Genomic DNA, 14,806 nt, shown 5'->3' on the forward strand with positions numbered 1-14,806 from the left:
TTTAACTCTACTAATGTTAACCACATACTAAGAGGAGTAGTTTGAAAACCACGAACATAAATCAAAAGAAAATTATTGCTAAGGCATAAAAGAGTCGTTTCCCCTCCCCCTCCCTTAAACCTAAACCTGACATTGTCCTCAATGGGGAAAAGTTAAAACACTATAACGACTACACAAAAAAAAAGAATAACCCCAGGAATGATACATAGTCTCCCTCGAAGAAGGTTTACTCGTATCAGTAGTACCCGTAGGTAATCATCCGTAGATGAAACTGCTATCCCACATCACACTTTGAAGAAATCTCCTTGTGACTGGCCACTGAAGGCAGCAGGAATCACGCGCTGAACACAAGTCCTTAAGTTACTCACCATAAGGTTTTCATTCAATACTTCAAGATCGAACTGGTCAATCCTAGAACGGTTGTTTGAGTACAGACCTCTCAAACTAGGGACCAAAAGTCTGGTCATCGATTGCCGGAACCATTTATGCTCTCAGCCGGCAAGAGAGTATGAATAAACCAAAAAATAAAATAAAAATAAAACTGTAATGTACAAAGGGATAGAAACGTGGGGATTGGCCACAATGTGCTAAGTTTATAGTCGTGAGCAAGACTCTGACGCATTCAAGATGAAATGACAGGTTCCTCCAAGAAAATCACCATCACCTCCTCCGGTGTGGGGACATTCTCAAGATGCGGTTTGAGCCTCTGACCGTTAACTTTGAAGATCGACCTGTCTCCGTGATTGCGGATCTCAATAGCACCATGAGGAAACACCTGTGTAACTTCAAATGGACCGGACCACCTGGATCTTAGCTTCCCTGGAAACAAATGCAATCTTGAGTTATAAAGTAAAACATTCTGCCCAATAGTAAAAGACTTGCGAAAAATAGATTTATCATGTAAAAGCTTTGTTCGCTCCTTATACAGTTTGGCATTCTCATAAGCATCATGACGTATCTCCTCCAACTCATTCAATTGCAACTTTCTCTCCTCACCCGCTTGAGTTAAATCAAAATTTAAAGCCTTAATGGCCCAATAAGCTCTATGCTCAAGCTCAACAGGTAGATGACATGCTTAGCCGAACACTAGGCGAAATGGAGACATCCCAATCGGAGTCTTATAAGCGGTTCGATAGTCCCATAAGGCATCGTCCAATCGAGTGGACCAATCTTTCCTATCAAAGTGAACTGACTTCTCCAAAATCCGTTTGATCTCCCTATTAGAGATTTCCACTTGACCACAAGTTTGCGGGTGGTACAGAGTGGACACCCGATGAGTGATGGAATATTTCTTCAATAAGGTCTCAAATGCTCTATTACAAAAATGAGATCCCCCATCACTGATGATCGCTCTCGGGGTACCAAACTGATTAAAGATATTTTCTTTTAAAAACTTTACCACCACTTTGTGATCGTTTGTCTTACATGATATAGCTTCAATCCATTTAGAGACATATTCAACAACAACAAGAATGTATTGATAGCCGAACGAGACAGGAAAAGGACCCATGAAGTCAATACCCCACACATCAAACAATTCAACAATAAGAATGGGGTTAAGAGGCATCATGTTCTTCCTAGACAAACAACCAGTTCGTTGGCATTTATCACACACCTGACAAAACTCATGGGCATCTCTAAATAATGAAGGCCAATAGAAACCACATTGCAAGACTTTAGCCGCTGTCTTTCTAGCACCAAAATGTCCACCACATGCGTGGGAATGATAAAATTCAAGAATGTTGGCAAAGTCTTGCTCATGTACACAACGCCTAATGACTTGGTCAGAACACACCTTGAACAAATAAGGGTCATCCCAAAAAAAATGTTTGACTTGGGAAAAGAATTTCAACCTATCTTGTTTACTCCAATAATCAGGAATCTTATGAGTTACAAGATAGTTGACTATGTCAGCAAACCAAGGCAACTGGGATACTTGGAGAAGTTGTTCATCAGGGAAGGAATCATTTAAAGGAAGGAATCCTTCCTGAGGTACTACACAGATCCTAGATAGATGATCAGCAACAACATTCTCACAACCCTTCTTATCTCGAATCTCAAGGTCAAATTCTTGCAATTGCAAGATCCATCTAATCAAGTGAGGTTTAGTGTCCTTGATGGATAATAAGTACTTCAAAGCAGAATGATCAGTGAACACTATAACCTTTGACCCTAAAAAATATGATCTGAATTTGTTCAAGGCAAACACAATAGCTAGCAACTCCTTCTCAGTGGTAGTGTAATTCAATTGAGCATCATGAAGAGTGCGGCTAGCATATTGAATGACACAGGGCATTTTATCCGTCTTTTGCCCCAAAACAGCCCCCAATGCATAGTCAGAGGCATCACACATCAACTCAAAAGGCAAAGACCAAATAGGGGGTTGGACAATGGGTGCAGTGGACAAACATTTCTTCAGTGTCTCAAAAGCATGAATACAGGCATCATCAAAGGCAAAAGCAACATCTTGAGCAAGTAAATTCGTCAAAGGACGAGAAATTTTGCTAAAGTCTTTAATGAAACGCCTATAGAACCCAGCATGGCCAAGGAAAGAACGCACCCCCTTCACAGAAGTGGGTGGTGGCAAATTGGCTATTAGGTCAACCTTGGTTTTGTCCACTTCTACACCCCGCTCAAACACTACATGTCCTAAAACAATTCCTTCTTTCACCATGAAGTGGCATTTCTCCCAATTCAAGACTAAATTGGACTTAATGCAATGGGACAATACGAGTGAAAGATTGTGCAGACATGTATCAAAACTAGAGCCAAACACAGAAAAATCATCCATAAAGACCTCTAAAAATTCACCAATCATGTCAGAAAAGATACTCATCATGCACCGTTGGAAAGTGGCAGGCGCATTGCATAAACCAAAAGGCATGCGTCTGTAAGCATAGGTGCCAAACAGACACGTTAATGTGGTCTTTTCCTGGTCTTCTGGAGCAATGGGAATTTGATTGTAGCCGGAGTATCCATCTAAGAAGCAATAAAAATTTTGGCCGGCCAATCGCTCTAGTACCTGATCAATGAAAGGTAGTGGGAAGTGATCCTTCCTAGTGGCGGAATTAAGTTTTCTATAGTCAATGCAGACACGCCACTTGGTGGTAGTTCTTGTGGGAATCAATTCACCACTCTCATTTTTCATTATAGTTATCCCCCCTTTCTTAGGGACAACTTGAATTGGACTCACCCAGGTGCTATCGGAAATAGGGTAAATGATTCTTGTCACAAGCAACTGTCACAAACAACCTGATGACTTCTTCTCTCACAACCTCCAACATATGGGGATTTAACCTACATTGCATCTCACGTGAGGCTTTAGTCCCCTCCAAATGAATACGATGCATGCATATGGAGGGGCTAATCCCTTTTAAGGCATCAAGAGTCCACCCCAATGCCTCTCTGTGTGCTTGTAAAACTTCAGTCAATTGTTCCTCCTGCTCAGTACTCAAATCAGAGGAAACAATGACTGGTAATGAGTTCATGGGTCCCAAGAACGCATACTTCAATGTGGGAGGAAGTGGCTTAAGATCTAGCTTGGAAGTTTCAAGAGGTTTGTCCAAGTCAAGAGGAGGATCCTGTGGATGTTCAGTTGTGATAACCTCGTAAGCTTCCTCCAACAGAGGTACAAAATTGAGTAAAGAATTAACCTCTCGGAAATATGTTTCCTCATCAAAATAGTCCAAGTCTAAAGATGTTATGCAAGACTCAAAAGATTCAAGAGTGGATTCGTCATCAAGCATAACAGTTTCTATCTTAAATGTAGGACTCAGATCATCAGACTCAAGTGGGTGGTGCCCGACATTAAATACATTCAATGAGACCTTAAAATTTCCAAAAGACAACTCCAACTCACCACTTTTACAATGAATGATAGCATTAGATGTGGCTAAGAAGGGACGTCCTAGGATGACAGGAATTTGGTTGGTCACATTGACAACTGGTTCTGTATCAAGAACAATAAAATCAACCAGGAACAGAAATTTGTCCACTTTTATCAAAACATCTTCAACTATTCCTCGTGGTATCTTGACAGAACGGTCAGCTAGTTGAAGTGTGATGGGGGTAGGCTTCAATTCCCCCAAACCTAATTGCTGGTACACAAAGAAAAGAAGCAAATTCACACTTGTTCCTAAGTCAAGAAGAGCTCTCTGGATGGTATGTTCACCAATGACACATGAAAATGTGGGACATCCAGGATCTTTAACTTTAGGAGGAGTGTTGTGCTTCAGAATTGAGCTTACATTCTTAGTAAGAAAGACCTTTTTGTTAACATGTTGTTTTCTCTTCTGTGTACAAAGGTCTTTCAAAAATCGGGCATAGGCAGGGACTTGCCTAATAGTATCAAGAAGTGGAATGTAAATGTGAACCTTACTAAACAGTTCCAACGTTTCATGCATGCTATCTCCTTTCCTAGGTGGGCCCGATAACCTCTGTGGATAAGGAGCTAGTGGGACGTGGTTAGGGATCTGCTTGGCTGTTGGTGGAGAACTTGGAGGTTCTTCACTCAATGATGTGTCCCCATTGTCATCTTTTGACTCCTTAGACTTAGTGATCCCTACCCCATTGTTCAACTCACGACCACTCCTAAGGGTGGTTATGGCTTTGGCTTGCTCATGGTGGGGTTTGGAACTCAACCCACTCTCATGTGTGCTTTTGGGGTTAGGAATGGTTTAACTCGGGAGTCTATTTTGTGCTTGTTCACTCATGTGGCTGGCCAACTGACTCACTTGCATTTCAAGTTTAGCAATGGAGGACTGTGTATTCTGCATGAATAATTGAAGTGTATCCTCAAGTGAAGGTTTTTGTGGAATCAATGGTTGTTGAGTGAAGTGTGGGCGCGGAGCTTGGGGTTGAGTAAACCCTGGAGGACCCCCAACCTGTGGGCCTTTGGACCATGAGAAATTTGGGTGCCTAGCCCAACCCAGATTATATGTTTCTGAAAAAGGATCGTTCCGGTTTGGTCTATGAAAATTCTGGACTGCATTCAAGTCCTCAATGAGCTCTGGGTAGGATGAACTAGATGGACACATTTGTGTGGGATGAGAGGAACCAGAACATATGGCACAGACAGTAGATGGGTTAGGAGTAGGTGAGCTCTTGGACACCATAAGGGCATCAATTTTTCTAGTCAGCCCCTCAATCTTGGCCATGAGCATAGGTGTTTCACTAACCTCGTAGAGACCCCCTCTTTTGGCTTCGTGGGATCTCCTATCAACATTAAATGATGAGCCCCATTGCTGAGATTGATCACTCAACATTTCAAAGAAGTCCCACGCCTCACTAGCACTCTTACCCATCAAACTCCCACCACTCGTTGCATCTACCATGGATCTAACCTGGGGTGTAAGACCTTGATAAAATTATTGCACTAAATGCCATTTCTCAAACCCATGATGCGGACACCTACGGATCAAATCCTTCCATTTCTCCCAAGCCTCATAAAAGTGTTCACCCTCCTGCTGCATAAAGTTGGAGATTTCTCTCCTGAGGGCTGTAGTTCTCTGAATGGGAAAGTACTTGGACAAAAATTTTGTGACTAATGTGTCCCATGAAGTAATGCTGCCCACCTCTAAGGAATTAAGCCAAGACTTGGCCTTATCCTTAAGTGAAAATGGAAAAAAGTCTTAACCGGATAGAGTCATCTGAGAAATTCTGGAATTTGAAAGTTGCACAAATATCTAAGAATTCCTTGATGTGGTAATATGGGTCCTCCTTCTCCAACCCATAGAATGTAGGGAGGAGTTGGATCACACCCGATTTCAACTCATAACTGGCGGCAGTAGTGGGTGGCAATATAATGCAAGAAGGTGATGTGAAGTGGGATGGGATAGAATAATCCCTCAGGGCTCTACGGTCACCTACTGCAGGTAACTATAATGGCTCACCCTGATTGGCCATGGTAGCTCCTAACTTGACTTCGGGTGTTTTCCTACAAATATGTTCTACCTCTTCAACAAAGGGAGCTAATGGTCCACTTAGGGAGCGGCGCCCGTGCATAAAAACACAAAAAGAAACAAAATGAACTATCAAATTAAGCTAACAAACTCACTACTAAAAATATGAACTAACTAGAAGAAATAAAAATAATTCCATAAAAAATCACCAAACTAAAATTATGAAAGTAAAAAAAAATAAAATAAAATAAATAAATAAATAAATAAATAAAAATAAATCTAACCTAAGACCATGGAGAACAAAGAAATACACTTAATACGTGCCTCGGGTGACTCGGGTGAATAACTGCCAAAACATTCTCCCCTACTCTCACCTTCTCATATCCTTTAAGTTTTTGTTTCCTCTTAAATGTGAAAAATTCTTTCAAGAATTTAGCATAACGATGCACTTGTTTAATAGCATACAAGTGGAATATTTACCTCAGATCTACGGAAAGTCTCATATATATCTTTAATTTGCTCATATTTTCTAGAATCTTCCAAAGCCTGAGGAAAAGAAGGAACTGGCTTATAATCAAAAAGAGGTGGAAACTTACGCTTAGGTACGTCATCATCATTGGGAATGTTCCTGTCTACAATGACGTTTTTATCCTTTTCTTGCTCCGACTATGCAGGGGTGTTGGGATCTTCCCGGGCCATGGATCTCGTCACCCTTCTTCCCTCTCTTCCCTCCAGATTGGTTGTTAACGCTGGAAGAGAACTGCTGTTCTTGGAACGTGTAATGGTGGAAATGGATTGAGCCTTGTGGAGGCTCAATCTGGACATCTGAGGGAGAATCCGACCTAGACCTCTAAGGGAGAATCTGACCTGGCTAAAACTAAATGATTCAATGCTTAGTTTCTTTCATTCATCTCACAACCCTATATAGGAATTAGGGAAAACATGCCAAAGGCCATAAGTTCAACAAATTACAAATAAACCCCTAATGAATTGAAATTGCAAATAAACCCCAATCTATCCTCTTCTCCGGCTATCCACTCTAGATGCTATGGAGTCCATAACATCACTCCCTTCCTGGAGAACGAGCTTGCCCTCAAGTGCGAAAGTAGGTTGGCTTGCCCGTGCCGACGTCTGGGTCCATGCACAAGTGTCAACCGTGGTAGCAAGGTCAGCCCTCTAGGATAACCTCTTCTCGTCCAAAAATGTTGGCACGATATTATAGTCATCGTGGTTACAAGAAGTACAGGACACAATGAAAATCAGGAACTGCATGATAGCCTCAGCCTCTGCCATGACTTAGAATGGCTGGCAATGTTGTTGGGGACCAGAGGAAATCGATCATATAAAATAAAAATGTGAAATTGGCATGAGTTGATGCTCTGAGTCTCTCGACAAAATTTAAAGAAATCTCTCTTAATGATGAGCCTTAACCCACTTCCAAGCCTTTGAATTCCTTCATCTTTGATCCTCTCAAATACATACTGCTTGAGCAAACTATCAACTATAGCAAGCCATACACCAACAGCTGTAGTGTGCTGGTTCAACATATGTAGCTCCCCTAAAATCATTTCAAACTCAGGATGTGAAAATTCTCCTATTGAAAATTTATGTAATTGATCATTTATAATCACCCAGCTACTTCCAGGATCCTTTGTTACTCCAATCTTTGCCATTTTCTTCTTGACTTCTAAAGATTCTTTCCATAAACCAGCTTCTGAGTAGAGATTTGACAGAAGAATGTAAGAAGCATGAGCATCGGGCTCTAACTGCATCACTCTTTTTGCTAATTCCTCTCCTATACTTACATTCTTATACTTCAAACAAGAACTTAGTAACGTTCTCCATTCTGAAACACCCACATTGTAAAGGCAGCCAGCAATGAATTTATATGCATCATAGAGTTTTCCAGCTCACCCAAGAACATCAACCAAACAGCAGTAAGGTTCTGATTCTGGCTGCATCTTATAGTTGTCACACAACATATCAAAGAAGAACATGCTCTCCTCTAGAAGGCCCAAATGACTACAGGTTGTGAGCAAATAGATGAAGGTTGTTTTGTTAGGATCTGTCTCCGTTTTTGTCAACTCGTTGAATATTTGAATTGCGTTGTCTGGTCTTCCATGCTGTGCCAGTCCTTTAGCATACATGTCAACAACCGAGCTTCCAAAATAGACATCTCCAACAAAACCAGCTTTAATCATCAAAGAATGAAACTGCCTTCCAACATCTAAAGCTGCTAAGCCAAAACAAGCAGGAATACAAGAGGCAAAACGGAATTGAGTTGGACCAAATCCAGCCACTGCCATTTCCCTACATCTTCTTAAAGTTCAAATCCAATCCCATTCTGCTCATAAGCTCCAATTATAGTACTCCACGAAACTTCATCTCTCCTATACATGGTGTCAAAAGCTCTATCAGATTCATATATTGCTCGACATTTAGAGTACATATTGATTATTGCATTTCCCACATTAGTTTCAGAACCATGAACTGATGTGACGGCATGGCCATAGTTCTTCTTAATTACAGCCTTCAAATGGTGATACACTTCGACTCCCATTTGCATGGCTTCCTTGAATGAGGAGGCCCCAACAGGAAGGATCATAAACTCCTGCAGTGCAAGTTTGTTGCCAGTAGGAGATCCTCCATTGAGCACATTGAAATCAGGTACCGGCAACACTAAGGTCTTGTGCCCAACCAGGTTGGCAATGTGCTGGTATAGAGGGAGATTCTTCACACTAGCTTCTGCTTTGCAGATGGCAAGAGAAACTGCGAGAATGGCAGTAGCACCAAGCTTTGGGTTGCACCAATCCCATTCATTAACTGTTCCATCATGTACTTGGACCATGAAGTTGTCAATCTTTGTCTGCTCAGTTGGATCCTTTCCAATTAAGGCAGGCCCAATTATTGCATTGACATTCTCAACAACATTAAGAACACCTTTGCCAAGATAGTCAGATTCCCCATCCTTCAGTTCTAGAGGTTCAAATACCTGTAGAAGCACCATTTAGTACTGCAGCCCTAGCACAAGGCCCATTGCTGCAAATGATATCTACCTCAACTATAGGATTTCCACGGCTGTCGAAGACCTGTCCATCCTTAACAGTCTTGATGGTCGCCATTTCTCGCACAACCCAAGTTTCCCCGGCGTTCCGGTTGTGGCTGAATGCGAGAAGCATGGCCTGCCCAACATTCTCATTTCGACCGGCCATTTCAGCAAATATGTGGAAGGCACCAGAATTATCCCCAAATTGGAAATCCAGGTGAACCAAATAAGGGTCCTCGAAGACCGAACGTTCGAAACCCAATGGGAAGAGCCTGTAATAGACTCTTTGGACCTTGAGAAAAACATTCGAGATGAAATACACAACAGTGTCGTTAACATTTGCCTATGGAAGCAATTTCAATTTGAAATCCGCTGGGCGAAACCTCACTGCTGCCGCCAGGGCCACGATTTCAACTTCAAAATCAAAATCGCAGGGTTTGGGTTGTTGTCAGTTTTTAGAAGGATATCAATCACAGTGCGTCAACGGTGGTTGTTTGGAATTTTTATACCCCGAGCCAACTTCTAGCCTGTCAAGCTGGAGACGTTGTGGACGGCGAACAACATGGAGGAGTGGCCTAAATCGATAGCATTTCTGTGTCTCGACAAACATGTGTCGTTGCGCTCCGACGATAGAGGAGGGCTTCGGTTTGGAGGTCGCCTCGCCATTGAATTTCTGAAGTTCGGGGAGGTTTGCCGAGACAGGGAGCTCTCGGATATCTGGCGGCGTTGGAGGGGGAAGACTTAGAGCATCCAGAGAGGGAGGGGTGGCTTGCAAACCCTCTTCCGTTTGTGTCGACGAAGGGTTTGCGGGGTATCCTTCTGATTTTGGGCATGGTGAGTCCCCAATTTAGGATTTCGCTGTCGCGAGAGAGACAGAGGTCTCTTTGAGGTCGTGCATTGTGGATTTCTCTGATTTCTTTGCTGCGGCACTAGAGACCTTAGCACAAATCTGAGCCATTTGTGCATCAAGTCAAAGAGCAGATTGACGAAGAAGCTCCTCGTGAGGAGATGAATCGTCGCCGGTGGTCTGCGTTGGTGGAGCTGAGGGTGGATGGGGAGGGAGGGGTTTGGCAGGTCGTGTATAACTGGGCACCGAATTAGGGGCATGTTGTTACGGTCCCGGATTGGACACAAGGATTCGTTGGGAGGATCTTGGATCTACCACGGGTTACTGTAGGGATAATAGGAAGACATGGGGAAGACGAAGATCAATGGAGGATGAGAGAATACGTGGGTTTTTGAGGAAAACCCTAACCTTGAGATAAAAAAGGTGATCTCAAGCCTGTTTATGCTAGATTTAACCTAATTCTCAATGCTTGTCCTTCTCATTACTCTTACCGCTTAAATAGGGTTCACCCTGTTAGGATTTAATAAAATATTACAAAAATATCCCTATGAATACATAATTCCAAAAATACCCTTGTGACCTAAAATTGAAATAAAATAAAGCAAATTAAAGAAAACAACTAAAATAATAATGTTATTGCGTGCATAACATTACACCCCCTTGAAGAACAAGCTTGTCCTCAAACTCGGAAGTAGGGTCTGTATGCTGGCATCTCCACCTGTGCCCAAGTAGCATCCGCGATAGCTATGTTTGCTCTCTAGGCGCCCCAACATGAGAGCATTCCACCCAAGGAGTTTTTTTTTACGGTCAACTATAGGGATGCATGCCAAATGTCGCTACATCTCCCCAAGCAACAGCTCTACCCTTCCGCAATCCTAGACTGGTGTGAAACAGCCCCTCATGGTGGCCCCCCATTGGCCAGGTTGCATGGCCTACCCTTTGCTAGCCTGGCAGCAACAACATCAGGACCAACCCCCTGGGATGGAGAAGACTCACCAGCACTGACCCCCTCCAGTTGCTGCACCCGAAAACACTTAGAGGTCTGAAACCATCATGTGTGTCACCCCTTGGCCTAGCCTCTTCCACTGTTATTTTGTATCCACGTATATCTGAACCGTTGAGTTCCAAGGCCTGAGAGAAACCACCATCACCACTTAAGTCCATGTAAGCAAGCCCCTTAGAAGCACTAGTAGCCATGAAAGATGGCAGAAACATCCATGCGTCAGTTTGCTTAGTTGCACATGTGACATCAACTTGCCCATTGTATATACTCACATTTACTCCTTTTGATAAGAGCTCACCAACCTGCCCATTGTATATAGTCACAATGGGTGCTGCCCTATCGGGTCTCTGAGGAAATACTGCTCCAGGAAGCAATAGCTTCTGATATGCAGCATAATATTGTGGATATCTTGCCCTGGCACCACCAAAAGCCTCTTGCCATGTATCTACTAGGATCACTATTTTCTCCTTGACATGAAAATCAGGCTTCTGTTTCACAATCCTCACCATCTCGTGTAGAACATCTTTCTCAACAACATGCATATGAACTATGTCTCTACCCAACATAATCTATTGAGGGTGATGGCCTTGACCATCCCCCGCAAGAAGAACAGGAAAACTTGTTGTTGAGGCAGCTCTTCTGACAGCACCACAGGCAAAGTGCATCATGACAATTATATCAGCATATCCTTTGACCTTGTGTATGGTAGCTTCAAACGGCTCTCCTTTTGGTGTTGTAGAAAATTGCCGAGTTAGATCTGTTTCACAATTTCAACCCACGATATCACCTCAAGAATAGAACAAACCGGCAAACCTTCACCATATGCAACATCATCGTTGCATTCTAACTCAACAAAAAGATTGCCAAATGCAATTGCAGGTTATGTTGCAGGTTTGACATCTTCAACAGAACTAGACTTTATTTTTGCAGACTCAATTGAGGCACTACTACTAGCAGCAACATGTAGCCCTGATTCCTCGTGCTCTGCAGGCCCAACAGTAGGTTGAGCTCGAATAGCATAATCAATGAACAATCATGCATTCCTATCAACATATACAACACTCCTGCATACTTCTGCATTCTCGAAGGTCACAAATCAAAAACATTTGGATTTCCCATCCCCTTCTCCCATTAGTGCAGCGCATGTAATGTTTCCACACCCACCAAATAGTTTCTTCCAATCCGAAACAGCCACACTGCTGCTGTATTCATTCACCTCAATAGAAGTCTTTTATGGGACATCCTGGTTATGGGCCTAGGTTAAGTACCGTCTTCCGCTCCTAACAAGCCGGTCTTTTGGGTAGTATTGGCTAGGTGCTTAACATTTGGTATCAGAGCTGACCCTCAGTCGCGAGTTCGATTCTCGGCAACGGTGCAGAGGTTGGATTTAAATACTGGTAGGCCATAGGATAAAAACCTGGGTCTGGCCAGTGTCGCTGCGTCGCACACAAAGGCTGGATTAAAATACAAGTAGGTCGTAGGATAAAACATGGGTCGAGCATGTGTCATTGCGCCACCGTGGTCGTCAGTTTGCGAAGGGGGGGTGTGATGTTTTAGGACATCCTGGTACTGTTATGGTCCTGGGGTTAAGTACCTATGTCTTCCGCTCCTAACAGGCCGGTCTTTTGGGTAGTATTGGCTAGGTGCTTAACATTTGGTATCAGAGCTAGTGCTGCATCCCGACTTCAAATCCCAGTGCCCCCAAGGTGGATGCGGGTGGTCACGCGCCTGGACTGACCCGGGTTCGATCCGGCTCCGGTTGCTCTGTTGTGGTAGCCTCCGCGGTTGTCGACTCGGGGAAGGACGGGGTACTGTTATGGTCCTGGGGTTAAGTACTTATGTCTTCTGCTCCTTACAGGCTGGTCTTTTGGGTAGTATTGGCTAGGTGATTAACATTTGAAAGCCAATACTATCCAAAAGACCGGCCTATTAGGAGCGGAAGACATAGGTACTTAACCTAGGCCCATAACTAGGATGTCCCATAACATCACACCCCCCCTTCGCTAGCCGATGACCACGGCGGCGCAACGACACAGGCCCGACCCGGGTTTTTATCCTATGGCCTACCTATATTTTAATCCAGCCTTTGTGCATGACGCAGCGACACTGGCCCGACCCAGGTTTTTATCCTACGGCCTACCAGTATTTAAATCCACCCTCTGCACCATTGTCGGGAATCGAACTCGCGACCAAGGGTCGGTTCTGATACCAAATGTTAAGCACCTAGCCAATACTACCCAAAAGACCGGCGTGTTAGGAGCAGAAGACATGTACTTAACCTAGGCCCATAACCAGGATCTCCCATAACAAAGTCATCCCATTATGTTCTACAATCTCAGCAAGTGTGCTTTGTTGGTCTGGGGCATTGTTGTATATGTTTAAAGCCGTTTCAATCAACTTGAGTGCCTGTGCAGGCTCATGCATAGACTCAGAGATGGCAGAAACATCAGGTAGACCACTTCCAATGTGAAAGATGTCATTCTGCCCTGGTGTCATTCTAGAATTGTAAAAGAAGTCACAAGCTGTAGCAACCAAGTCAACCCCGAGAGAAAAAAACATACGCCTACAGAATGTTTTCACAGCGTCAGAATCATGGAGCATAATGATGAAATTGGTGAGGGCACCCCCATACGCAGCTCCCCATCCTAAGCCAAGGGATAGAATGGCAGATGGTGCAGACCAAGACCCATCCAACCTTCAAGCAACCACCAACCCTGAACCCATGTTGTAGGTAAGAACCACCCCTGTTGTACCAAATCAAATCCTGCCAGTGGATGCTAGGTTCTTCCCTTGCCATGGATCGAGTCACCCTTCTTTCCTCTCTTCCCTCCATGGATGATCTTGACGTTGGAAGAGAATTCTTGTTTCTTGAAAGAGTAATGGTGGAACTCAATTAGAACGAAGGAGCTTTGGAGGAAGCTCAACCTTGGACCTCAAAGGGAGAAATCCGACCTAGACCTCTGAGGGAGAATCTGACCTGTAAAATATAATTTTCTCAATACTTGCCTCTCTTTTCCTTCACATCCCCCTAAATAGGGTTGAGGACGAAAATACAAAGATGAACCATAGGTCAAGTGGTTCACGCCACATTACACTGAACCAACCCAAAGTAAACCAAACCGAATTGAAATTACATGAAAAGTAAATTGACATAATTTAATTCCTATGCATATGGATAACTCGTGATGCTAAGGAGTTCATACCCCCCCCCCCCCCCCCCCCCCCCCCCCCCCCCCCCCCCCCTCCCTGGAGAAAGAGCTTGTCCTCAAGCTCAAAGTATGGGTAGAGGGTGCGAAACGCCGCTAATGGTTCCCAAGTAGTGTCACTGGGGTCAGCATCTGCCCATTGCACTAAGATCTCCCAATCACCCTGAATATGGCGAGTTTGTAATACCTGTGTTGGGGTAGAAAGTACACATCCCTCATGGAGTGGGGGCAGCGGGGTGTGCAGCAAAGGTGAATCATCTTGGAAGGCCTTTAGTTGTGAGACATGAAAGACGTTGTAAATTCTGGCCTCTGGCAGAAGCTGCAATCTGTAGGCCACTGTCCCAATGTGGTCCATCACCGGAAAAGGATCATAATATTTTGGAGAGAGCTTGTGCCGTTTGGAGGCTGTCAACGACAGCTGCATGTAGTGTTGGAGACGCAACCAAACATAATCTCCAGGAGAAAAGAAGACTTCCCGGTGCTTCTTGTCATAATATTTTTTCATAGAATGTTGTGCCTCCTGTAGATGAGTGCGCACCTCAGTGATGAATGTGTCTCTTTCAGCTAATGCTTGGTCCAAAGTGGCGACTTTAGAGGTCCCTGGTTCATAGGCTAAAAGATGGGGAGGTTCTCTACCATATACCACCTTGAATGGGGTTGTGCCGAGTGCGCTGTGGTAGGAGGTGTTGTAACAGAACTCAACCCAGGTGAGTCACTTAACCCACCTCTTAGGTGAGTCCCCCATGAAATAGCGGAGATACATTTCAATGGTTCTGTTGACGACCTCTGTCTGACCATCAGTCT

The 14,806-nt window shown here is 43.8% G+C and overlaps 1 non-coding gene and 1 pseudogene across 1 annotated transcript; one reads left to right on the top strand and one right to left on the bottom strand.

The window, feature by feature from the left end:
• Nucleotides 1-5,391: 5,391 nt before the first annotated feature.
• Nucleotides 5,392-5,498, top strand: LOC137939593 (small nucleolar RNA R71). The gene has a single exon (XR_011109974.1). It is a non-coding gene; the product is annotated as a small nucleolar RNA R71 (small nucleolar RNA).
• Nucleotides 5,499-7,336: 1,838 nt separating this feature from the next.
• Nucleotides 7,337-9,829, bottom strand: LOC137939519 (enolase 2-like; annotated as a pseudogene).
• Between the last annotated feature and the right edge of the window lie 4,977 nt (nucleotides 9,830-14,806).

This window comes from Aristolochia californica, unplaced genomic scaffold, assembly GCF_029961685.1.
Source record: "Aristolochia californica isolate CCGP_79_NKW_82.1479 unplaced genomic scaffold, dmAriCali1.0.hap1 SCAF_8, whole genome shotgun sequence".
Classification (NCBI taxonomy): domain Eukaryota; kingdom Viridiplantae; phylum Streptophyta; class Magnoliopsida; order Piperales; family Aristolochiaceae; genus Aristolochia; species Aristolochia californica.